The sequence below is a fragment of the Triturus cristatus genome, chromosome 6, assembly GCF_964204655.1.
Source record: "Triturus cristatus chromosome 6, aTriCri1.1, whole genome shotgun sequence".
Classification (NCBI taxonomy): Eukaryota; Metazoa; Chordata; class Amphibia; order Caudata; family Salamandridae; genus Triturus; species Triturus cristatus.
The window spans coordinates 1401685167-1401710503 of NC_140589.1; positions in this window are offsets into that span (position 1 = coordinate 1401685167).

Here is a 25337-nt window from a genome sequence, read left to right on the forward strand (position 1 = left end):
ATTTTTGCACCAATTATATTATACCCCTGTGCAGCTCTGTAGATATGGCTTGCGGGAAACTGCTGATTGTATGCGGTGTGGAATGGCAGATGCAGACTTCCTACATGTGGCATCGCTGTGTGCGGGTGTGTTTGCTTTTTGGACTGAGGTGACGAAAATGCTTACTGATATAATACTGGAACCCGTGCACTGCACTCCCGAACTCTGCCTACTAGGATATGTAAAACGCCTCAAGCCCTGTAACAGACGTGTAGTTGCAGTGTCCACCTTGATCGCTAAGAGGGCTGTGGCGCAATGCTGGGGTGTGAAGACCACTCCAACAACAAAGAAATGGCTTCATGATTTGCTGTACTGTAAAACTAAGCTATTGACTTATTAGGAGGAGTTACCTGAGACCTCTCGCCCTAAAGATTTCTGGGCCCCGCTCACTGCATACCTGTTATCTAGCCCGAACCTGCTGTATCTTGTATGAATAATGCATGCCTCCAATATGTATTTTGGCTAGTTCCAGGTTCGGACTCACACACTGTCCCAATCGCTGATTTATTGTAGGTGCCCTATTGAGTCCCGCAAGCTTTCAGTATTCTCTCATATTAGTAGCCTTATTGGATATTTCGTACAATACCGTAGTTGATACTATTTTGCATATGTGTAGCTGTTGAACCACATGTACCTCTTGAATGCACTAGACCTCTGTTTGTTCTGCCTAAGGAAGGGTGGGGGGAGGGATGGGGCGGAGTTTGTTCCCTATTGCTCTAATGTAACAGAACTTTCATTATTTGCAGTCATTGTTTTGACTGAAATTAATAAACAAACTTTATAAAAAATAAAAGAATCCCCATACATCAGAATCAAGCATGATGTTAGAACCAGCACCCCCGACTTTCCCCTGGAACCTACTACACTAGATGTCCTCCATACTCTACTACATGCGACTGGACCAGTGCATGCAGTGTCCAGACTCTATCATGCCACTCAAACCGAGCACCCCGATATGCGTAGCGGCTCAAGAGCAGGACGGATCAAGAGCTTCACTCACCGATAAGCAATGGGTATACTGCTGTAAACAAACGGGAATTATAACGGACCGCAGCCTATAAGGCATCATACATTTGAAATGTATACACCGTGTCTACTACACACCAGACAGGCTACACAGATATAGATTAAGAACAAATGATAGATGTGACAGATTCAGGCAAGAGGGAGAGGGCTTCTTGCATTTGGCGTGGCAATGTGAGTCAATATACAACTACTGGGAAAAGGTGCTAGCCTCTCTGTCCAAAATGGTAGGCACCCCCATTCCCCTCTCCCCAGTCACAGGGTTTTTGGGATACACTGAGGAGTTACAAGACACGCATATGAAATTTATTTCACTGGGGTTACTCCTAGTAAAGCGAAGGGTAGTATGCAGGTGAAGTAGAGGGAGATCTCCTCAGTTTAAAGAATGGCTGAATGATCTTATATACTGTAAAGAACATCTTACAACATATACGGAGCTACTGCTGATGACTTCTCACCCGAGAGACATCTGGGATCCTTTACCGTCCTATCTGCGAACATACCCTAACAGACGGTCCACATAGAGAGTCCCAAAATTCCCACTGCTTATACCCGCACTAAATAATTGTAATGATGCAAGGGTGGTGTGGTAGCAAGCATACCCAGGGCACATGACAATACGTGCACTCTATGTTCTGAGCTCAATCTGCAAAGCCCCGTAGTGAAATGGATTACCCGGTAGGCATGATGGACACATTCTACGAACCACAGGCTTAATACACAATGGTCACTATGCTAAAGAACTTTGTAACTACCCAGTAGCTGTGAATACTTGTTAAAAACATGCTGAGGGAATACATGTCTCCTGTATGTATAAACAAATGTAACACCTGATGCACTGTGTATGCAATATTGTACTTATGTTGGAAAAGCTAATAACGAAATGAAAAAATATATATTTTAGAAAATGAAGTAAAACGCAGACAATTTCACTGAAGTAGTCACATTAGGAGTTGCAAAAGAATACTCAGAGAAAACATCCAAACTCACATTTTCCCCACTACCAGGATGTCGGAGCCAAATCTCAATAAACACCTGAACCGCAATATTTGGATACCCCGATTTTTTCCTAAATAACTTGTCTCCAGTGATCCAGCGGTTAGAGGCTATTCTCCTCATCAAGAAAACACAATTTGGTATAGTTAACCATAATAAAACATTGGAAGCATAAAACACTGACTTCTAGATAAAAAATATGACAAAAAGTGAATTTATTACAAAATAGTTAAAATACACTATAGAGAAAAATGCATGAAATGGCATAAAGGCCCACATACAGATGTACTGATAATGCAAATTCATAAAATTTAGTAATCTCCAGTTATAAAAAATCTTAGCAAAAATGTTAAGTCTCAAACTCATAAAGAGTACTGTCAGCATCCCAATAGCAAACCTAAGGGTAAGTGTCCCGGGAGGAAAGGATAGTCACCCAACATGAGCCTACATGAGAAAGAGTCCCATAATCCCAAGACCCAAGGGTTTCTATACACAACTCACAGAGTCTGTTAATAGATTCTGCAAATTCATCATGGTATGATCAAGATTAGGGTTGTATTGGCTAATCAGATACAACAAGGGGGGCATAGGATGTGGCTTAATGGCTAGAGTGGATAACTTTGAAGCAGGGGAACCAGGTTCAAGTCTGGCAGGAGGCTCAAGCATCCTGTGATTCTGGGCAAATCACTTAATCTCCTCGTGCCTAAAAATGAATGTGTCTGTCTGTAATTCAACTGGTGCTCATGTTAAGCACTTTGATATCTTCGGGTCGAGTTCGCTCTATATAAAACTGCAAAATATATATTTTCTAAATCTTTAGTCCTAACCCACTCTTTTTGTATCACAATTACATTTTTCAAAAGTACATAAACATTGAATAACTTTCACTAATCGCTCCAATAACAGAAAAACATTTTGTTCATTAAATTAACCCATTCTTAAGGTAAGAGGAATCTTCCACCTGCTCCCTCAGCAACCTCTTTAACAATGGCTCATAGAATTAGCACGTCTACACCAGCATTTCCAGTGGAAGTCCTTGAAAATTATTCTTTAAGTACATAATGAAAGTTTCGTTCACAATACGCGCTTTCTAACAATGGCGTACATTACTAATGCATTGACGTCATTCACTTGGTTCTTGGTTCTCCGTTAAAACAAGGTGAGAGATGATTTTCAGTCAGTCGCTGACTGGGAGGGGGAATGACCAGGAGCAAGTTGAGCAGAACACCAGAAGCCGCATCCATTTTAAAAATAATGGCTTCTAACATGAAACTGGCATAACTATTCATAACATTCTTTATACTTCTAAGTGACATAAGACACTTGTTCCAAGTGCAGCATCATTAGTTCATCGGTTACAAGTCTCTGCAGTATTAAAAACACTAATTATCAAAAATAATTCTCACACAACATTTGCACATTTTGACATTTCAAAAACGCAACAACAGGACACTGGGACAATCAGTACTAGTAGACCATGTGGATTCGAAATTTAGAATTCCCTTTATAAACAAAGCAAGCATTTATGATCTTGACCTAACCTCCAACTACAATCTTGGATAATCTTCTTAGAATAATGCCACCTTTAAATTTTTTTCTTGCCAGACAGTAAAATTTGTAGTAGTAATTTCATGTATGTTCTCTTGAGCCTTCTGTGAATAATACTTAGATAACCAACCAGGGTTCGATTCCGAACAAGGATTGTGTTTTTTAAGTAGAATAAAAGGAGAATAACGCATTTGTAGAGTGTGGAAAGTAGTTCTAACCCCATTTTTTCCCAGCAAGAACATTCTTCCTATTGGTTATAGTAGCCTGTGTACTCTCATTTAAGATTCTGTCAACACTTTCTACAAGACCATTTGAGGAAGGTGAGTACACCGGTGCACAATTGTGCACAATACCAGCTTTTGACAAGTACATTTTGAAGTAAGATTCACACTGTTATTTCTGATGATACAATGGGCACAACCATCTCTATAAAAACATTCTTTTAGAAACTCCAGAACCACTTCTAAAATAATAACCAACAAGAGCATTGTAACAATGATGTGCTTTAAGGTCCACACTCAATCTTAAACTTCCAGATTTATTTTCTTACAGAAAACTGCAAAACAAGAACCACTCAGGTGATTCAACTGGTACAATTACTGCCATGCTGCACATATCTGTTAGCACTGAAGTAAGTTCTTGTCTAACACGCAACAGAATATATGTAAGGTTGCTTCACTGGTTTGGCTCTTAGGCAACAGTTTCAACTTTACTGAACCTCTTACTAAAAATATATGTGATACATCACACACTTGATCTGAAATGCACGAAATTGAAACTAGGGTTCCTTGTTTGAGAGCCATTCCTAGGTAATTCTGGCATGACCACCCTAAAAGATCTTGCCTCTTATGAGCTACATAAATCTTAGTCACATATTTATTATTGTTAATCTGAATATTAACAATAGAAAAGCCTAACATAGCAAATGAGTATTGGGTTTCCACAGTCTGAAAGGCTTTTGACATATAGACTTTGCCGTACGTTGTTGCTCCACATTTTCCCAAAAAACAATCCTGAAATAACAATATACTGAGATCCAGAGATTGCTAGCACTTTGTACGTAACATTGTCTCTACTTATGGAACATAATGAAGGTATGTATGGTGTTGGTGGTTATGATCTACAAAGATTCTACATTCTGACAGCTAGAATTATTCTTATAAATAGGCTCCTTTGAATATGAATTCTCATAAATTCTTTGAATCAGGTTAATCTTGGAATCACCAACTTTATCCCTTGGTTCAACTAAGTTGAGCTTTCTAGATTAACTATTCCATACGGTGGAGAAATGCCCTGATTTTTTAACACTTATAAAATTTCTAGCCAATGGCAGAATAATTCTTATAATTTGCTGCATGAGATCAAGACCTGCAACAAAAGCATTTGCGATGGATGATAATGCGGTTAGGACTAGCTCTAACCCTCTTTGGATTTTTCATCCGGTTTCTCTGAGATGTGTTGATTCATTATAACACAAACCTGTTCGACTGCCTGTTTCCCATAGATCTGTACCTGATGATAGTGAAATTCCAGCACTTCTAATTATGCCAACGGTTTCTTTTAAGGTAGGGTTTCTATGGCTTAACAGCTTTTTTTATTAAACACTGTACAACAATTTAATCTCTTGCGAACAGAGCTATAGTGCTGTCAAACTCACGCTGAGCAGCAAGAATGGGTATTGCAGTGACATAGGAATTCATTGATTTATTAGGTATCTAATACCGAGTGTATAATGTCTGTCTTTCAATTACAATGTGAGGATCTGCAAGATAATGTGTTTTTAATCTATCAACAGCTTCCACATATTAATTGTAATCTCTAGCTATCGTGAAGGCTAATGTTTCAAAATGTTTTGTGACTCTCTGCTCTGCTTTCTTTCTCACTGTCAAAGATTTTCTCATCATTCATGGGGAGAGGAGTTGGCTTAATGGCTGGGGCGGTCGACCTCGAATCTGGAGAACTGGGTTTGAGTCTCGGCAATGATGATGAACATCCTGTGATTCTGGGCAAATCACTTAATCTCCCCGTGCCTAACAAAAATTATCTTGTCCTCATGTAATGCAACTGGTGCTATGTAAAGCACTCTGATACCCAATTCGGGTCAAGTTTGCGCTATATAAAACTCTATAAAAAATTTTGGGGAAAATCCATCTAGTACAGAACGCATCAGGTAGACGCTGCTGCACATTCCCTTCTTTTTTTGACCTTTTATTTCTGGGACATTAGTGTCACAGAAAGCAGTTAGTACCTTATTGTACCCGTACAGCAAGTGGATCACCGACCTGGTCTTACTGTATAGAGAGGTCTGTACACTGTGGCCTTTTAAGCTCTCTTTTAGCTTTTCCGAAGTTTTATCTTTACATTTCCTGTAACTCCTTATGTTCTATAGTTTACAACCCGTAACTGATAGAGTCAAGTTAAAAATCTTGAACCTGCACAACACCCTTGAGAGTGGTTCTTAAAACAAGAGAATTCACATCAACAGTGTTAAATGTGGAAATCAGAAGACACGCTCACACTCATAAACTGACCGCCTAAGTTAATGCCTTCAACGACTCAAGCTTCCATACCATGAAGATACTGAGGAAGATTTTCAAATGGCTCCGGATCATTACCCGGAAAACCATCACACACGATCTTGCCACAAGCAGACTGAGCTACTGGAACACCCTCTATACTGGGATGATCAAAAAACTCACCAGAAGGCTCCAGACCATTCAGAACTTGGGAGCCAGAATCACTCTCACCCTCCCATTCTGCACTCACATCATACCATTGGTTTACCTTTTATTTTAGTTTGATTATTTTGTTTTTTGCACCATTTAGCTTTCCGTTACACCGCGGTTTGCCACTTTTATATTTTGTCACTCCATGTCTGTTTTTTCCCCAAGAGTAGAGTTCAGTAGTCTAGCTGCTAACATCCTGTAGGCTATTTAATGGCGATACTGGCGCCAATGCTCCGTGGATGCATGCAGTGGATGTGCTGACGGCATGACAAAGGCAAGCCCGTCTGCGCCATTCCGCGTACGACCGTCGCAACGATCCCTGATCTTTAACATCTGAAAGCAGGTTCTCTGTCAGAATCAAGTATTCTAGTGAAGAACTAATTCAAATTAACAATCTGTACAGCGCTGACACCTCTCCTGGTTCCCTATGTAGAGGCTCCTTTCCACCCACATTAGAAGGTCCTGTTGCTTGCAGAAAATGCTAATTCCACTGTCTCTATAATTCACAGAGAGACGTGCACTCCTACATCGTTGGCTACCAATTATTTACATAGTTCCCCATTACCTTCACAGTCCCAGGACTTCCAGCCTTTAGATGGCTTTCTTCATAACTTTAGGTCTCTGCCAAACATGCGATCAAACTCTGGGATCTATTTTCTTCACTGTCACCTCAAGTTGGTTTCCTTACCGAAACCTGACTGAGCCGTACCACTTTACCACCTATTTCACTGGCTCTCCTGGACAATTATTGCATGCTTAGAGTGGACAGAGACGGTAGGACTAAGGGTGGAATTGCCATTGTTTTTAACAATACTCTCAAATTCTCACTCATAGACACACTCCAGCCGAATGAGCAGACATCTGTATCTTTAAGCTTGAGCTCTCTTAAAATGATTGTTGGAAAGGGGCCCAAAAAAGAGTTCAGTTAATGCCTAATGGAATATATTGCAACTCATGTCCTAGCATCCCAACATTGTCTTCTGCTTGGAGATTTTAATTTCCATGGTGAGACGTCTTTAAATGCGGAGGCTGCACAACTGGTCTCTGATTTAGATACACTTGGTCTATCTCAGAAAGTCAAAGGACCTACTCATAGGGCCGGGCATACGCTGGGTTTAATCTTTACAAACTCCATATCACTGACCTGTGAACACCCCAACCTTTACTTTGGATGGTTCCTTCCCTTATCCGTTTTCAAATTCCTAAGAAAATAGGGATGACAAAATGAAAATAGATTTAAAAAAATACATCAAGACCCTTTCGCAAAGATACCCTCGATACCTTTGCTAAAGAATATGAGGTTAGTATTGAGCCTTTAGAACTAGACATGGACCAAGCACTTTCACACCATCATTGAACTTTACATTTAGTGCTGGATAAGATTGCCCCTCTAAAACCCTGTGTCTCATCTCAACATGGCGCTCACACAGGATGGTACACATCTGAATTGAGAGAGAATATGTTAGAGAGACAATAGCAGAGGTAACAAGATCAATTTGACAAAGAGACTTATAGAGCATCCTTAATGATTTGCTATCATAATATCAAAAGAGCCCAGAAGTGTCACATCTCCAATCAACTTAGTGAGGCCGGTAACTCTTCTAAAGAGTAATTCAAGGTACTTAATGCTTTTGTCAGCCCCGATGCCTGCGCACAAGAAATACCTGCATCACAAGAATTATGTGACTCTCTTGCAAACTACTTTGATGATAAAATCAATTTGATTGATCAAAATGTCCCTAATTCTTCTGATCAAATCCACGAAGAGACTAATGCTAATTTATCTCCTTCTAACAGTGCCACAAATTTAAGCAAGGTTAGCACTTTTTCATTTGAGTCAATTTAGCAAGTGCTGGCCATGGCCAAATCTGCATCGCCTTTGGATATCTGTCCTCCTTGGATCTCTGCTACTCTATCGGCTCCATTAGCACCTGCTGTATGCTCATTATTTAACATAGCTGTTAACATTAGGAAGATCCCCTTGGTCTGGAAAGCGGCTCAGGTTATGCCTATTCAAAATAAGGCTGATTTGTTACCTATGAATCTAACTAACTACTGAACGACCTCATTGCTTCCTTTACTGGGTAAGCTGTTGGAGGGTCAGATAAATAAGCAATTTATGACACATCTTTAGGTCAATAAGTTTCTGGAATCATCTCAGTCTGGTTTCAGGCCTTTTCACAGCACCGAGACAGCTTTGGTAGCTGTCAGTGACCACATTAAATGCTTCCTCTATGCCATTATTCCAATATTCCATCTCTGCTTGTGCTGCTGGACTTATCTACAGTGTTTGATACTGTGTCTCATCCCAAGCTGATACAAAGGCTCCAGGAGATTGGAATCCAAGATTTAGCGTTACAATGGCTGGAGAATTTTCTTTATAAACAGAACCCAAACTATTATTTTGGTTCCCTATGAATCCCACACCATGTATCTTGACCAGTGGGTGCCTCAGGACTCATGTCTTAGCTACACACTTTTTAACATCTATGTGCCCCCCCCTTGCCAAGATCATTAAAGCCTTTAGATTTGAGGTAATTTCTAATGCTGATGATACACAGCTGAAAACCTCCTTCGACGAAGATCTGGCCAAAGCTAAAGAATGTTTTTCAGCCGGAATGGGAGTAATTGCTGACTGGATGACTGAAAACTGTTTCCAGTTGAACGCTGGTAAAACTGAAATTATGTTGTTTAGCAAGGTCCAACAACTTTTGGCCTCTGCCTGGTGGTCTTCGGAACTTGGTGCGGCTGCACTTCCCATACTAAAACTCAAGAACCTGGGTGTCCAATTGGACCAAACTCTCTCTATGAAGTAGCAGGTTTTATCTACAGTTGGCACTTGTTTTTACACAATGCGCCTGTTGAGGAGCTTTTACCTTCCTCCCACTTTTAGTGAGGAAAACTTTGTTACAGGCACTGGTCATAAGTTGATTCGATTATGGCAATACCTTACTGGCCTCTGCAAATCAGATGTTGCTATCAAAGCTTACCTGTCTCATCTGCAATATTCCATCTGGGGCAGCATCTTCTCCTCTCTTACGTTTACTCCACTGGTTACCAGTCCGAAAAAGAATCATCTTTAAAATTTGCTGCTTAACACATAATTCCCTGATAGGGAACAGTCCTAGTTACCTATCTTCTAAACTTACCTTCTACCGCCCAGCTAGATCTCTAAGATCCAGTGAGGAATCTTTGCTGACAGTCCCATGAAAAACCCTAACTGTGGGCAGATCCTTTTCTTACCTAGCCCCTCGATATTGGAAGAGGTTACCTCTTCATATTCAATTGTGCACTGATCATTTTAAATTTAGAAAATTTCTCAAGACAGTGCTGTTCTAATTTTAGCAGTTGCCGCTTTGTCTGTGTTTTGCTCCGGGCCGATGTACCCCTTTTGGTATGATTTGTGCGAGATATAAATTATATTAACATAACACCACACCTAAAGGTGCTCCACTGGCTCCCCATACACAAACAAGCACATTTCAGACTCCTTACACACAATTTCAACACTGGACCAGCGTACATCAACAACTGCATCTGCTTTCACAAACCTTCCAGACCCCTCCTCTCGTCCGAACTAGTACTTGCACACATCTTTCACATACGGAAAACCTGAACTGGCGGTCGAGCCTTCTCCCACATCGCTCTTAAAGCGTGGAACAACTTGCAGCTACACATAAGAGCCTCTTACTCACTTCTTGAATCCCGCACAAAGCTGTAGACCTGGCTTTTTTCAGCTGTCCCACTAGGTTCCTAGGTTTATCTAGACTCACACCTGCTCAGTGCCAGGATACCCCCAGGTGACAGTGTGCTCTCCAAATCTGAATAACATAACAAATTAGCAACACCAGCGAGGATTCAAAACTTCAACAGCACAGGCATCTACGTGAAAATCTGAAGGCAAACAGAACCACTGGCCTGGCATCTGCTACCACCAACACACAATAGTGTTGATGGGTGTTCATGGGTGCAGATGACTGGGCCAGTGTTTTGCATCGACAGCTACACAGTGCCTACTTGAGCAATGGCGTACAGGAACTAAAGGGGAGATGAGCGTGCACACTGGAACAGTTAAGACCAAACCAGGGTGGTAAAACTGATCTAGCATATTTTCAAATTTTCATTACTTCCTCTACACATTGGATCCCTTCTGATGAATGCCGCTTTTTCCAGAAGAAGTTGTGTCGTTTCCATCAATACTTATGTTCCCCCTGTCTCCTGCACCCTCTTTTGCCCCTCCTTGCCTCACTCAACCCCTCCACTCCATGTCCTGCCATCTTCCCCATTTCTTTCTCCCCTGGCCACATCCTCTAACCTTTCTATATACCAATTCTTTACTCTTCACATGTGTTGGGTTTTGTCTCCACCTGCAGCCTCATCCTTTGAATCACCAAACCCATAGTCTTGCCTTTCTTTACCAATCCTTCCTACGATCCTATTCCTACACCCCTGCTGCTGGTCCATCTCCTTTGATGTGTTGTGACAGAAATATAAACAAATTGCCAAAATATACTTCGTTTTCTTTTTTAATTTCTTTACCATCTTTTGTGGGTTTTTTCACTACATTAACAGTCATTTCCCTTCGAAATAGGAATCAAGGTGAGGTCTGTTTTTCAAACTCTTTTCATACCACGGCCCAAGATTCGAAATCTGGCCTGTCAGAATTGTTTAGTCAGTTTGTTATTGTTTTAATGAGTGATTGACTTTCCCCATCAACTAATTTATTTGCAGTGATAGGCATTGATCATCATAAATTCTCCAGACTTGGAATTCACCAAGTTAGGGACACACTGCCTGCATCTACGCCTGTCAATGTGAGCAAATGTTTCTGCCTAAACTACACAGGAGTGGATGTAAAATTTGGCCATACACAAACTCTGATTCTAAATTTGCCTTTGAGTATCGGGTCCAAGATGTTTTTGATGCAAAAGGGAAACTTCTTGGAACTATTAAAACAACTTAAGCTGCCTCCAAATTGTACACAATACCTGTTATTGAAACAATAAAACAAGCAGTACATTTGCCTTTGAGACCTACATACAGTGTACAAAGTGATTTGGGCAATTTTGAAAGCTAATAATGTACTATGCCAACTTGAATTAGAGTTTAGGTAAGGTGTTATCCAAGAGCTTTTTCATTTTACTAAAATGAAATGTGTAATATAATCATAGGGGCTTTTACCCAAACATCTTCATCCATTGGGCTGCTATTGTGTCATTCACATTTGTCTCCTACCCACTACAACATACAGTTAGGGTATTGGGACAACCCACTTCAGCTATTGGCTAACTGAACTGTGATGGGTGGCATTCTCCCCTTTCACGAGGAGCGCATGCGTTCATAAAATAGTTCCATGAAGTAACAAGCATCTACAATGCAATGGTCTCTGCATTGTTAAAGTTAAAGCTATTGGCATAGCTCATGACATTATTTTTGTTTATGTTTTTGTTTTTAAAACATTTAAAGAAACGGCATTGTTATTTACAATGTCAATAGCTTAATCACTCTCAAATGCGAGACCTATTGCATTTTGCACCCACACACAGAGCCACACACCCAGAGCCAACCACACACACAGAGCCACCCACACAGAGCCACCCACAGAGCCACCTACACACACACAGAGTTACCCACACACAGACAGATCCACCACGCATAGAGCCACCTACAAAAAAGCCACCCACACACACAGAGCCACACACACAGAGCCACCCCCCCACACACAGAGCCACCCCCACACACACAGAGCCACCCCCACACAGAGCCACCCCCACACACACAGAGCCACCCCCACACACAGCCACCCCCACACACACAGCCACCCCAACACACACAGAGCCACCCCCACACACACAGAGCCACCCCCACACACACAGAGCCACACACACAGAGCCACATATTTACTTTTTGCAGGATCAACTGACAAACCCCTCAACAGGCTCTATCAAGATTAAGAGAAACCTTCCCCCATCAAGGAGCCCAGGGAACTGGGTTTGAGTCTCGGTAATGACACTGAACAGCGTTCTGACACCAGATTGGATTCGGGTCAAGTTCGCGTTATATAAAATAAAACTCTGCAATATAGGTAATCCAGACAATACTAAGAAACGAATGGCAGAATGATGTGTGCTGCATACTGAAAACATAAAACAAACAGAAAAATATTAGAGATCATTCCCCTCAATACTGCATTTTCCATTGAATGGCCAGTCATAACTGATGAAACAATATGCATCAACCGGTAAAACGGCGCTAGCAGATACATATATTTTCCTTTAAATCCAGTAACGAGGTATCTGAAAATAATAATTTAAAAAATGGGGTACTTGGGATCTGAAGGAAGGCAGTTGCTTTGCACGGAAGAGGGGTGGTTGATGGAAGCGAGCTCTTCTTTAAAATAAACTAATTAGAATTGTTGTATATAATAAAAAGAAATCGGTAAAGGAGTCGCTTCACATTGCGAGAAATCATGGCGCCTCCTCGTGAGCGTACCAACCCCCACCCCGCTTCATCCCCCCCCACCCACCCCCAATGACGCAGTTACCTTCTGATACTTCACCTCGGTGATGCGACATCCCAGTCTTTCACGCGGAGGGTGGAAAGAAAGGTATTTAGTTTCTGACTTGCACTGTGGTGATTTTACACGTGGTCATAATTACAGAGCAGTTATTATTCGGTGAGATTATATTTACAACTGCGTGTCTTCGAATGCGGGGACCGTACATGCGTGAGTCATGACCTACATTTTTAAAAAGGTAACTGTAGGTTATTGGCTCTCGATTGACTTTTACATGGAGGAAACCCCGCTTCATCCCACCCCCAATGACGCTGTAGCTGAATTTGGGCAGCGCGATCGGCAGCGTGATCAGCAATGAAGGATAGGTCGCAGGAGCAAAACAAGGCGGTGCTACGAGACACCAAGCAGGTTGTGAACACAAAGCCGTGTCGTTGCTAAGTAGCAGCTTCGGAACGCCAGTTAGCTGCGCCAATACAGAATAGAACGTCGAGGGGTGACATATTAAGTCAGGCAGGTTAGGCAGATTGAGGCCTGGTGCTGCACATGCGCGAGCTTGCGCGAGACAGCTTTAAACGTCTTTGTTTGTGGAAAACAAGTGCCTCAAAGTAGCGTATATGCCAGCGGAAACCACAACAACAGTCGTAAACAGTGGCAGAGCACTGCGTGAGGCATAGGAAGCGAGTTCACAAAAAGTAGAGGCACACACTAATGCTGAGGGTTGAAAAGCATGCTAGAGGTGCGGGAAGCGTGGTGTGATCAGCGCCGAGTGAAGATGTCGGTGGGGTGAAGAAGATAAGAACAGTCTTACCACTAGATAGGGACATCTTCAGCAAGATCAGCACCAGAGGTGAGCAGGGTTGCACGTAGGGTCTGACGTGTGGCAAACAGCACATGGATTGCCCGAGAGCAGGGGGAGAGGACGAGCACACCACCGCCTTTCTCCGAGGTGAAGCAGAAATGCCTCGGAGAAACGCAGCGGCGTTTTGGGATTTGGGGGCGTGTTTTTCTTTCCAAAACACGCTCAGAGAAAGAATCGGAAAAAACACGCCCCCGAATCGCTAAAGGACGGGGCTTGTTTGGAGAGACAAACCTCTTCTCCAATGGCTGACCAGCATTTCAGAGGCCAGCCAATGGAGACTAGGAGAGAAGAGGGGCGGGTTAAAGCCCCACTACTCCAAGTCATTAAATCTCGCGAGCGAGACTGCGCAAGCGCAGCCTTCGCTAGCCGAGAGCTAAAAAACATGACTATTATGGAAATTAGAATGAAGCACATTTTTGCTTTTAGTCATGTTTTTAACTTGATGAGGGACTGGCACGTTCCCCAAGAACAAAGTTGTGCAAAAACCATTAAAAACAAAATGCGTATTGACAAAGCCAATACACTGGAGGCCAACGCCCGACCTACTGACTTTCCAAATGCTGGTCTTAACAGCACTTCAGGCAGTAATTCTTCCCTTTCAGAGATACAAATAACAGGTGTTTCTATTGCACTATTTAATAGTACTAAATTTACCGGCCACAGAAAGATGCAGTGATGAGTTAGTGTTGTTCGAATTCAAACATGTGACATGCAGATCACAGCCGATCAGCAGAGATTGTTAAATCGTGTTGAGGCCGGTTGTGAGTAAAAAAAACCCTTGGGGCTGATTTACAAGCCCATGCCGCCCCTGGTACGTCACTCTTTCCTGTATTAAAAGTGACCGCATCGGCGGCGCGATGGGCTTGTAAGGGACTTGTATTTACTATTACACATCACATGTACTCTTGCTATGTTGAAAATGTTAAAAAAGCATTGGCATAGCCAATAGGTCTCGCCTTTGGGACCTTATAAGTGTTTAGCCATGCAGCAATTGCATAACTAAATGCTTATAAGGTCCCAAAAGCAAGCCGTGCGGCCGCGAAAGTGAAAGTAAACGCGGTCAAGCGCGGCGCGTGTGCCCGCGCACATGCACTGTAGCTCTAGGCTGGCCTGGTAGCACTTTTTGGAGCCCTCTCAAAAAGTCTCGCCAGACTAGCGCATGCGCTGGGTCAGGCGGGACCTAAAAATTATCCCGAGATCCCATAAGTTGCCGCCAAAAACTGAGAGCAGAAAGGAGGCTGCCCCAACCGGAGCCCAGCCTGACAGTTAACTTACATTTTTATGTTTAGAAAAGTTCTCCAATAGAAAATTGGCAACAAAGAAATGTTATTGCGATAGGATATTTGTTCTGGCTCATTTGATTGGTCACAACAGATAGCGCTCTAAAATATCTCACAGGTTGTTTAAGGCACCTGCTGCAGTGATCTTTGTGTATCCAGCACTTTCCAGGGCATAATAACGGTAAGAGAACTCTGGCAGTTACTGCACTTGCTGGAGCTACACTATGGCATGTTACAGACGAGGCGTTTTAAATCATTTTTATAGGCCCGATTATTGAAGTATTTGTAAATTGGGAAAGAAGCTCAAAAAGTTAAACAGCATCAAACTTTTTTTCCAATATGACAATCCTGCCACCTTGTGTTCATGTGTGTTATGACACAAAACCTAAAGGAAGGTGTTTGTCCGTCAAGGTCGAGCCAGTAAAATTCCTCAAAATACATGAGTCAAGTCAATTCTTTACAGCACATATAGGAATGCAGATGAAGAGAGCAAGTCAGCATTATTTTGAAACGTGGCTGTGAAGTGGCGGCTCTCCACTTATTGAATAGGTGCAACACTGAAGGTGACACGCCTGGGGCGCTTCCATTCAAGACCTCTAGAAAGAGGTTGGAAGGCGTGGGCCTGGCCTGAGCATAGTTACTTGAGGAGGGTCTGGGCTGGTTAAATAAGACCGAGCTGCTCTGATACAGAGATAATCTTCGATCCATGGAAAATCAGAGAAGCAACATAACTCCAGCAGTTTGTAATATCTATAGTTCATCTTGAAATTATCACTGATTTAAGTTTACATTCTTGCATATGATTTTCTCCGAGTAGATAAGTTGCTTAATTGGGGAAACACCTTTATAATCATAGTAAGTTGCAAAAATGATTATTCAAAGCAAGAGAGAGAAAGGTGTGGATGAAGAATGAGAGAAAGGCAAGTGGAAGAGAAGACAAAATAAGTTGAAACAAATGAAAGTTATTGTGGAGCGACTTAAATGAAAGTCAATGACAGATACATGAGAGAGAGAGGCAGAGAAAGGGAGGTAGTAAACAGAAGACAAAAAATAGAGAGACAGTGAATGGAGAGAGAGGGAATATCTAAAAGACAGAATGTAGAGATCAAAGGGGGACATGAGGGGGCACAATATTAGAGCAGAACAGAAGTGCATTTTCAGTTTTGCTATTTTGTATGTAAAACCCTGTGTCTCATCTCAAAATGGCGCTCACGCAGGATGGTACACATCTGAATTGAGAGCAGAGAAAGTCTCTTGCAAAACGTTGGAGAGACAATGGCGAAGGTCACACAATCAATTTGACAAAGAGACTTATTGGACATCCTTAATGATTTACTATTATAATATCAAAAGAGCCTGGAAGTGTCATATCTCCAATCAACTTAGTCAGGCCTGTAACTCTTCTAAAGAGTTATTTTAGGTACTTAATGCTTTTGCCAACCCCTGTACCCTAGCACAAGAAATACCTGTATCACAAAAATTGTGACTCTCTTGCGATCTACTTTGATGATAAAATCAATTTATCAAAATTTCCCTAGTTTGTCTGATCAAGTCGAAAAGGAGACTAATGCTTATTTGTCTCCTTTGAACTGTGCCACACATTTAAGCAAGTTTAGCATTGTTTCATCTAAGTCAATTCAGCAAGTACTGGCCACAGCCAAATCTGAATCTCCTTTGGCTATCTGTCCTCGTAGGATCTCTGCTATTCTATCGACTCCATTCGCTCCTGCTATATGCTCATTATTTAACCTATCTGTTAACACCGGAAAGTTCCCCTCGGTCTGGAAAGCGGCTCAGGTTCTGCCGATTCTAAAGAATGCTAACCTGTTACCTACAAATCTAACTAACTACTGAACGACTTTACTGGGTAAGCTGTTGGAGGGTCAGATAAAAAAGCAACTTATGGCCTACCTTGAGGTCAATACGTTGCTGGACCCATCTCAGTCTGGTTTTAGGCCTTTTCACAGCACAGAGACAGCTTTAGTAGTGGTAAGTGACCACATTAGATGCTCCCTCAATGGCAATATTCCATCTCTGCTTGTGCCGATGGACTTATCTGCAGTGTTTGATGCTGTGTCTCATCCCAGGCTGATACAAAGGCTCCAGAAGATGGGAATCCAAGACTTAGCGGTAAGATGGTTCGAGATTTGTTTTACAAACAGAACCCAAACTATTATTTTGGGTCCCTATTAATCCCACACCATGAATCTGGACAACAGGGTGCCCCACGGCTCATGTGTTAGCCCCACAACTTTTAACATCTATGTGAACCCCCCCTTGCCAAGATAATCAAAGCCTTTAGATTTGAGGCAATATCTTATGCTGATGATACGCAGCTGATAATCTCCTTCAACGAAGATCTGGCCAAAATGAAAGAATGTTTTTCAGCCAGGATGAGAGCAATTGCTGACTGGATGACTGAAAACTGACTGACTCCAGTTGTATACTGGTAAAACTGTGATTATATTGTTTGGCAAGGTCCCACAACTTTGGGCCTCCGACTGGTGGCCTTCGGAACTTGGTGCGGCTCCACTTCCCATAATAGTAGTCAAGAACCTGGGTGTCCGATTGGACCAAAATATCTCTATGAAGGAGCACGTCTTGTCTACACTTGGAACTTGTTTTTACACAATGCGCCTGTTGAGGAGAGCCTTTACCTTCCTCCGACTAACAGTGAGGAAATCTTTGGTACAGGCTCTGATCATAAGTCGATTCGATTATGGCAATACCTTACTGGCCTCTGCAAATCAGATGTTGCTATCAAAGCTTTAAGTTGTGCAGAATACTACTGCCTGTCTCAACTGCAATCTTCCATCTGGGGCAGCATCCTCTCCTCTCTTATGTTCACTTAACTAATTACCAGTCCGAAAAAGAATCATCTTTAAAATGTGTTACTTAACACATAATTCCCACATAGGGCAAGTTCCTAGTTACCTGTCTTCTAAACTTACCTTCTACCGCCCAGCTGGCTTTATAAGATCCAGTGAAAAAGCTTGGCTGACAGTTCCATGGATCAGAAATACCCACACAGGGGGTAGATCCTTTTCTTACCAAGCCCCTCTGTATTGGAATAGGCTACTTCTTCACATTCAAATGTACACTAATCATTTTAAATTTAGAAAATTCTCAAGACAGTGCTGTTCCTAATTTTAGCAGTTGCCGCTTTGTCTGTGTTTTGCTCTGCGCCGAGATACCCCTCTCGGGATGATTTGTGCACGATAAAAATTAATTTAACAATACCACACCTAAAGGAGCTCCACTGGCTGCCCATACACAAACAAGCACATTTCAGACTCCTTACACACAATTTCAACACTGGACCAGCGTACCTCAACAATTGCATCTCCTTTCCCAAACCTTCCAGACACATCCTCTCGTCCGAACTCGTACTTGCACACATCTTTCACATACGGAAAACCTGAACTGGCGGTCGAGCCTTCTCCCACATCGCTCTTAAAGCGTGGAACAACTTGCAGCCACACAAAAGAGCCTCTTCCTCACTTCTTGAATCCCGCAAGAAGCTGTAGACCTGGCTTTTTTCAGTTGTCCCACTAGGTCCTAGGTTTATCTAGACTCACACCTGTTCAGTGCCAGGATACCCCCAGGTGACAGTGTGCTCTACATATCTGAATAACATCACATAGCAAATTTGCAACACCAGTGAGGATTCACAACTTGCAACAGCACAGGCTCTTACTTGAACGTCTGAAGGAAAGCAGAACCACTGGCCTGGCATCTGCTCCCACCAACACACAATGGTGTCGATGGGTGCAGATGACTGGCCAGTGTTTCTGCATCGACAGCTACACAGTGCCTACCCGAGTAATGGCGTACATGAACTAAGGGCAGATGAGCGTACACACTATAACAGTTAGGACTAAACCAGGGTGGTAAAACTGATCTAGCATATTTTCTTTTGTGTCTTTTCCATGAATACTTATGGTCCCCCATACTCCTGCGCCCTCTTTTGCCCCTCCTTGCCTGACTCAACCCCTACGCTCCATGTCCTGCCATCTTTCCCTTTCTTTTTTCCCTGGCCACATCCTCTACCCATTCTATATACCAATTCTTTACTCTTCACATGTGTGTGGTTTTGTCTCCACCTGCAGCCCAATCCCTTTAAATCACTGCACCCATAGTCTTGCCTTTCTTTTCCCAATCCTTCCTGGGATCCTCTTGCTACATCTCTGCTGCTGTTCTATCTCCTTTGATGGGCTGTGATCGAAATACAAACAAATTGCCACAATAAACTCTGTTTTCTTTTTCATTTCTTTACCGTCTCTTGTGTTTTTTTCTCTACATTAACAGTAATATGCCTTCGAATTAGGAATCAAGGTGAAGTTTGTTTTTCAAAATCTTTTCATAGCACGACCCATGATTCGAAATCTGGCATCTCGGAATTGTTCAGTCAGTTTATTATTTTGATAATAAGTGATTGATTTTCCATCAACTAATTTATTTGCAAGGATGGGCATTGGTCATCATAAATTCTCCAGACTTGGAATTTACCAAGTTGGGGACACACTGCCTGCATCTACGCCTGTCATTGTGAGCAAATCTTTCTGCCTAATGTACTCACAGGAGTGTGGTAAATAAAATTCCTTTACCTGGACTTAATTTGATACAGAATCATAATAAAATAGCTCAGTAAAATGAGAGGCAGAATCCGTGATATTAGAGGTTCGGAATGGGCTTTATTCCAATGATCGATTATAATCGGATGCTCCAAGTTCCATCACCACGGGGGTTCAGGAAGTGAAGTACATACTTTATTGACAAGAAGTAACTTTTATAGTACATACATTACAATGAAGCGAATGCAGTAGGCGTAACAATTGATAAGGAAATTGACGTTTTACCTGCGTAACCGAAAATGGGTGTAATAAGGAGTAAAAAGGAACATAATTGGTTATGATGTCACACATAGGTGGATCTATAAGATAATACTTGGCATAGATGCGCGCGCAGCAGCATGACGTGTAATTGACGTGTAACTAGGGGATGAAGGGGACTTGACATTTAGCTCTACATGTGGAGACAAAAAGTCTGGGGGTCAAGTCAACCTAATCCCAAATCATATCTAACATCCTATGTTTAAAGAACTATGTTATCCACAAAAAGAAGGACTCTCGGACAAGATCTATTCTATACTGACTGTGCGTGCGTGTACAAGCGTCTAAGTGTCTACACTGAATGCGAGGGGGTAGGAATATTCCCTGGTAACAGGGCTATGAATTACTTGCATGAGGACAGAGAGGCCGAGCCTTTGCTCAGTAGCTGGAAGAATGTTTACTTAAGCTGCTAGACAGGAATGCATCGGCTAAGGAGTGAAGCAGATAATTCGAAGGTGAAATACAGTTCTTGGCAGAGAATAGGCTGATGTCAGGCTTCGTGAGCCGCGCAGAGAATGAGACAAAGTTCATGGTCACAGATGCAGGCTCAGACTGGAGCTTTCAGAGGCAGAAGGCAAGAGGAGTTTGATGACAGAATCAGGGCCTACTTGCCTGGACTGTAAAAATGGCATAAGTGAACCATATAAAGCCGGTGGCCTTTCATATTTAGGAATGGAATATCCGGCCTATTCATGGCGGATCTGACAGAGGACATGTTGACGGTGGACGCACATGTATTTGCGTCTTCATAACTGGAACTGGAGGGAACATACATGTACTTGTGACATGCACATAGAACCGTTGGGGTCCAAGATAGGGGACATAACTGACCAGAAAAATCCATATTTCCACATTCCCTCCTTGTCCCCTACTTGCCCGTTAAGAGATATCAATCTTCATCAATCCATTGATCTGTTCATGTAGCATCATTTGTTCTTCTTTCTTCTTCCGTGACGAATGAAATCTTGATGGTGGAATACACGATGTGGTACACAGACCACAGATCGCTGGTCCACATTGTAGACATAGACAGCAACTGAATAGTATGAGAAGGCCAATACCTAGGAAGGATAAAACTCTCCATCCCCAGGCTGATATCACACTCCAAAACCAACTGGACCAAGTCCAAGTGCCTGGGTTCTGGTGTATCTGGTTTACAATCTTATGAAGGCGAGTGATGGCTTTATATACAGATGGCGAATTTTCTGGTATGAATACGCAGCAGCTTGATCCGATGACCCTACAAGCTCCGCCCCTATCAGCCAGGATGACGTCAAGGACAAGACGATTTTGAAGCACAACAATCCGCATAGCAGACTGCTCTTCCGTTAAATTGCCTAAGGCGGAAATAGTCTCATTCACTACTGCTTCAAGGGTTCTAGTTAATCTACGTATCAGCTTACTATAGTAACAGTACCTATATAGGGAAAGATGCCTTTATTAAAATCTACATACTTGTCCCATGCCGTCTCAGTGTAATCGACAATGGGGAGATCTCTCCGCTCTCTGTTGTGTACTAAATGAATATTTCTGTAATAATCAGGAGGAGCTAGGAAAACAGGTGGCAAAAGGAATGCAATGTAGCAGGTACCATCCCAATCTAGGGGTAGACGCATATATGCAGTCTGACCACATATAAAGTAGGAGTGGCGAGAAGCTCTAAATGAAGATTTGCCTTGATCACTGAATTCTACTATAGTAGTGCATTTACTATGGCCCATATGTATGGAACCAACCTTTCTTACACACAATTCACCCTTCGCTGGGAATACTGACATGGTGGGTAAGACTAGTTCAACTTCGGATACGACATTTAGAATCATGAGATTAGGTGTAAAATTACCTAATCCATATACTTCATTTTCTAGATCAGTTCCTGTTCTTTTGGGGCGACCCTCCTTGTCAGGGTAGCAGACCTTGAGTAAAACTAGGTTCAGGTTTTCCCATACCCAATGATCTTGGTAAACTGCTGTGTCTGAGTCTATGGAATTAATTAAACTAAACCATGCTCCACAGGAGCCATTATGTGTAAATGGATGTGGAAAGAAAGGCAGGACTCCTTCATAATTCTGATAGGGAGGGAGCCGGCCACACACCCAACAATTAGTAGCATTACTAGTCTGATGGGAATGATGTAACATACTAATGAAAGTGTTATTGCGCAGCGCAAGTCTATAAGACAATTCATGCGGAGGTAAGTCACTAAAAGAATGTTCAGCAGTAACATTATAAACATGTCTAGAAATAGGGTAATATATGTGCAACAATATACTTGCAGTAATTATTAAAAGACTCAAGAAAAACAAAATTAATAACGTCACTATGCAGTGGCTACGCAGTGATTTACAATACGCCTGTCGTTTCAACTTTTTCCGGGTATTTTCTCTACTCAGGTCCAAGGGATACATGTCAGAGACAATTCAACCACTTCACCTTGGAGAGGACTTAAACAATCAAATTGCTCGACTTGTTGGGCCTAAGCTTTAGTTTGTAGTTTTCAGAGTTATTCTGTTCAACAAAAGGAAGTTTTGAATCAGTCTGTGAGGGAGTGCAGGGCACAATGTCTATATCCGAGGATAGTCCATGAAATTTCTTGATATGACTTGAATGAATCCAGCCCTTGCGGCCCTCGATCTTCACGGCTGTCCTTGTGGTGAGCAGAACCAACTTGGGTGTCTTCCACCTGGGCTCCAGCTGAGTCTTTCGGTCGAAATTTCTCACAAATACGAAATCACCCGGAACTACGTCATGGGGTTTCACCTCAGTGTTGTCGGGAAAGGCTGCAGCTACCTGTGAACGACAAGATTGTAGTGCAGACATCAAGGAAGCCAAGTAATCTGTCAGCATATTACAGTCAATATCAGTTATTTTGCGTGGTATGGGCGTCCCCCACATATTTGGTGGTCTGCCGAAGATCACCTCATACGGGGATAGCCCTGTTCGAGAGTGTGCTACCATTCTCATGTAAAAGAGTGCAACGGGTAACGCTACTACCCAGTCGACACCTTTCTCTCTGCATATTTTGGACATTCTGATTTTCAGTATCTGGTTATGTCTTTCTACGAGACCTGCTGCCTCGGGGTGTCGGACACAGTGGAATTTCCACTGATAGCCTAACAAAAGTGAAACGTGTTTCATTAATTCGGATGAGAACGGCTGGCCGTTAGCTGAGTGAACAACACGTGGTAAACCGTATCGTGGGAAGAATTCTCGAACCAACTGTTTGGCAGTAGTCGGGGCAGTGTAATCTGAAACCGGGTATGCCTCTGTCCAACGGGACAGAGCGCAGACAACTACAAGAACATATTTGAATCCTCGACATCGTTCCATCTGGATATAGTCCATCTGGAGTACTTCAAAAGGGTGATTAGGAGGATGAAATCCACCCTGTTCTACGGGAACGCTTTTTCCTGGGTTAAACTGACAACAGATCATACAGGTACGGACCTTTTGTTTGGCTGCTGCTCGTAAATGTTTATTGAACCAAATGTGTTGAATGCTGTCTAGCATAGCTTTTTCTCCTAGATGTGCTGGACTATGTATAGTGTTAATTATAACTTGGACCATTGAATCAGGAAGGAACCATACAGACTTTTCCTTCATCATCCATCCTTGGTCCGTTTGGATCCCTCCTAATTCAGTCCATTTCTTTATTTCGTCTGGTGTAGCATGTGACTGTATGTCAATTACGTCAAGAGTAGGATCTTTAACTGTCATACAATGTGTCGGTGTCGGGACTATTGTCTTTGTCATGTCGGGGGTTTGAGTTTGAGCAGTCTGTTTAGCTGTTCTGTCGGCTAGATCATTGCCTTGGGAAATGATATCAGTAACCTTCGTATGAGCCTTACATTTCATAATTGATATTGCAGTGGGTAGATGTATTGCATCTAATAAGGCATGAATGAGGGGTCCGTGCTGAATGTGGGCACCGTGGGAAGTTAAATAACCTCTCTCTCGCCACAGCACGCCGAAGTCATGTACAACTCCGAATGCATAACGTGAGTCAGTGTATATGTTGACTTTTTTATTCGTGGCTTGAATACAGGCTTGTGTCAGAGCGATGAGTTCTGCGGCTTGAGCTGACAAGGTATTTATACGATTAGTTTCAATGACTTCAGTATCTGTTGTGACTGCGTAAGCGGCTACTAACTCTCCTGTACTTGTTCTCATACATGAACCATCTACATACAAGGTCAGGTCTGGATCTGACAATGGGACATCGGTTAAGTCTTGTCTGGGTTTCGTCGTTATCGTAATAACTTCAATACAGTCATGAGCTAGTGGATCTGTTCCGATTACAGGTAAAAGTGTGGCAGGATTCAATGTGTTACAGCGTCTGATTTCTATATGTGGCTGAAACAATGTAAGTTCGTATCCTGTAAGTCGCGCTATAGTCAAGTGTTGTGTTTGCGTTCTATTCACAAGAACCTCTACTGCATGTGGTACTTGAACTGTCAATGGATGTCCTAACACTATGGCATCGCTTTGTCTGATTGCTAAAGCTGTCGCTGCTACTGATTTTAGGCATGCAGGCAGAGCCTGAGCTACGGGATCTAATGTACTAGAAAAATAAGCACATGGTTTGTGTGATCCTGCTTGTTCCTGTGTGAGTACTGACAAGGCAGTACCTTCGCGTTCTGTAACAAAGAGTGTAAACTGTTTTCTGTAACATGGCGTTGCTAAAACGGGTGCTTGACATAAAGCTTTCTTTAGGCTTTCAAAAGCTTGTGTGTGTTCCTGAGTCCAAGGGAGAACAGTCGGTGTGGCTGCCTCCTGTGTGGTTAACTGAATGAGTGGTTTTGCTAGAAATGCATATTGAGGGATCCACTGCCTGCAATATGACGTGAGGCCTATGAAAGCTCGTACTTCCTTTTGTGTCTTGGGTATTGGCATGTTAGCTATTAACTGAATGCGGTCGGGTGTAAGCTGCCTTCCCTCCTTGGACAGCGAGTGTCCAAGATAAACAACTCGCTGGACACAGAATTGCAGCTTAGAAGGGGACACCTTGTGCCCCTTTTCGGCTAGAAATTGTAAAACTGTCAGTGATGCTTTTTCACATTCCGGTTCGCTTCTCGCGGTGATCAGCAGATCATCGACATATTGAAGCAAGGCAGTGTTAACTGGCATGTGGATACTGTCAAGTTCTCGTTTCAGTGCTTGGCTATAGATGCTGGGGCTTTCTGTAAATCCTTGAGGTGAGCGTGAGAATTTAAAGCTACGCCCATTTAAACTAAATCCGAACAAATATTGGCTTTCCGGATCTATTGGGATGCTGAAAAAGGCATTCTTGAGATCAATTACAGTAAAGAATGTTGCTTCGGAATCAATAGCTGTCAGTAATGATGAGATATCTGGGACCACAGGAAATTGTGGCACAATGCATTTGTTTAACTCGCGCAGATCAATAACCAATCGATATACTGGCGGGGCCGTAGGATCTGTTCATTTAAGAATCGG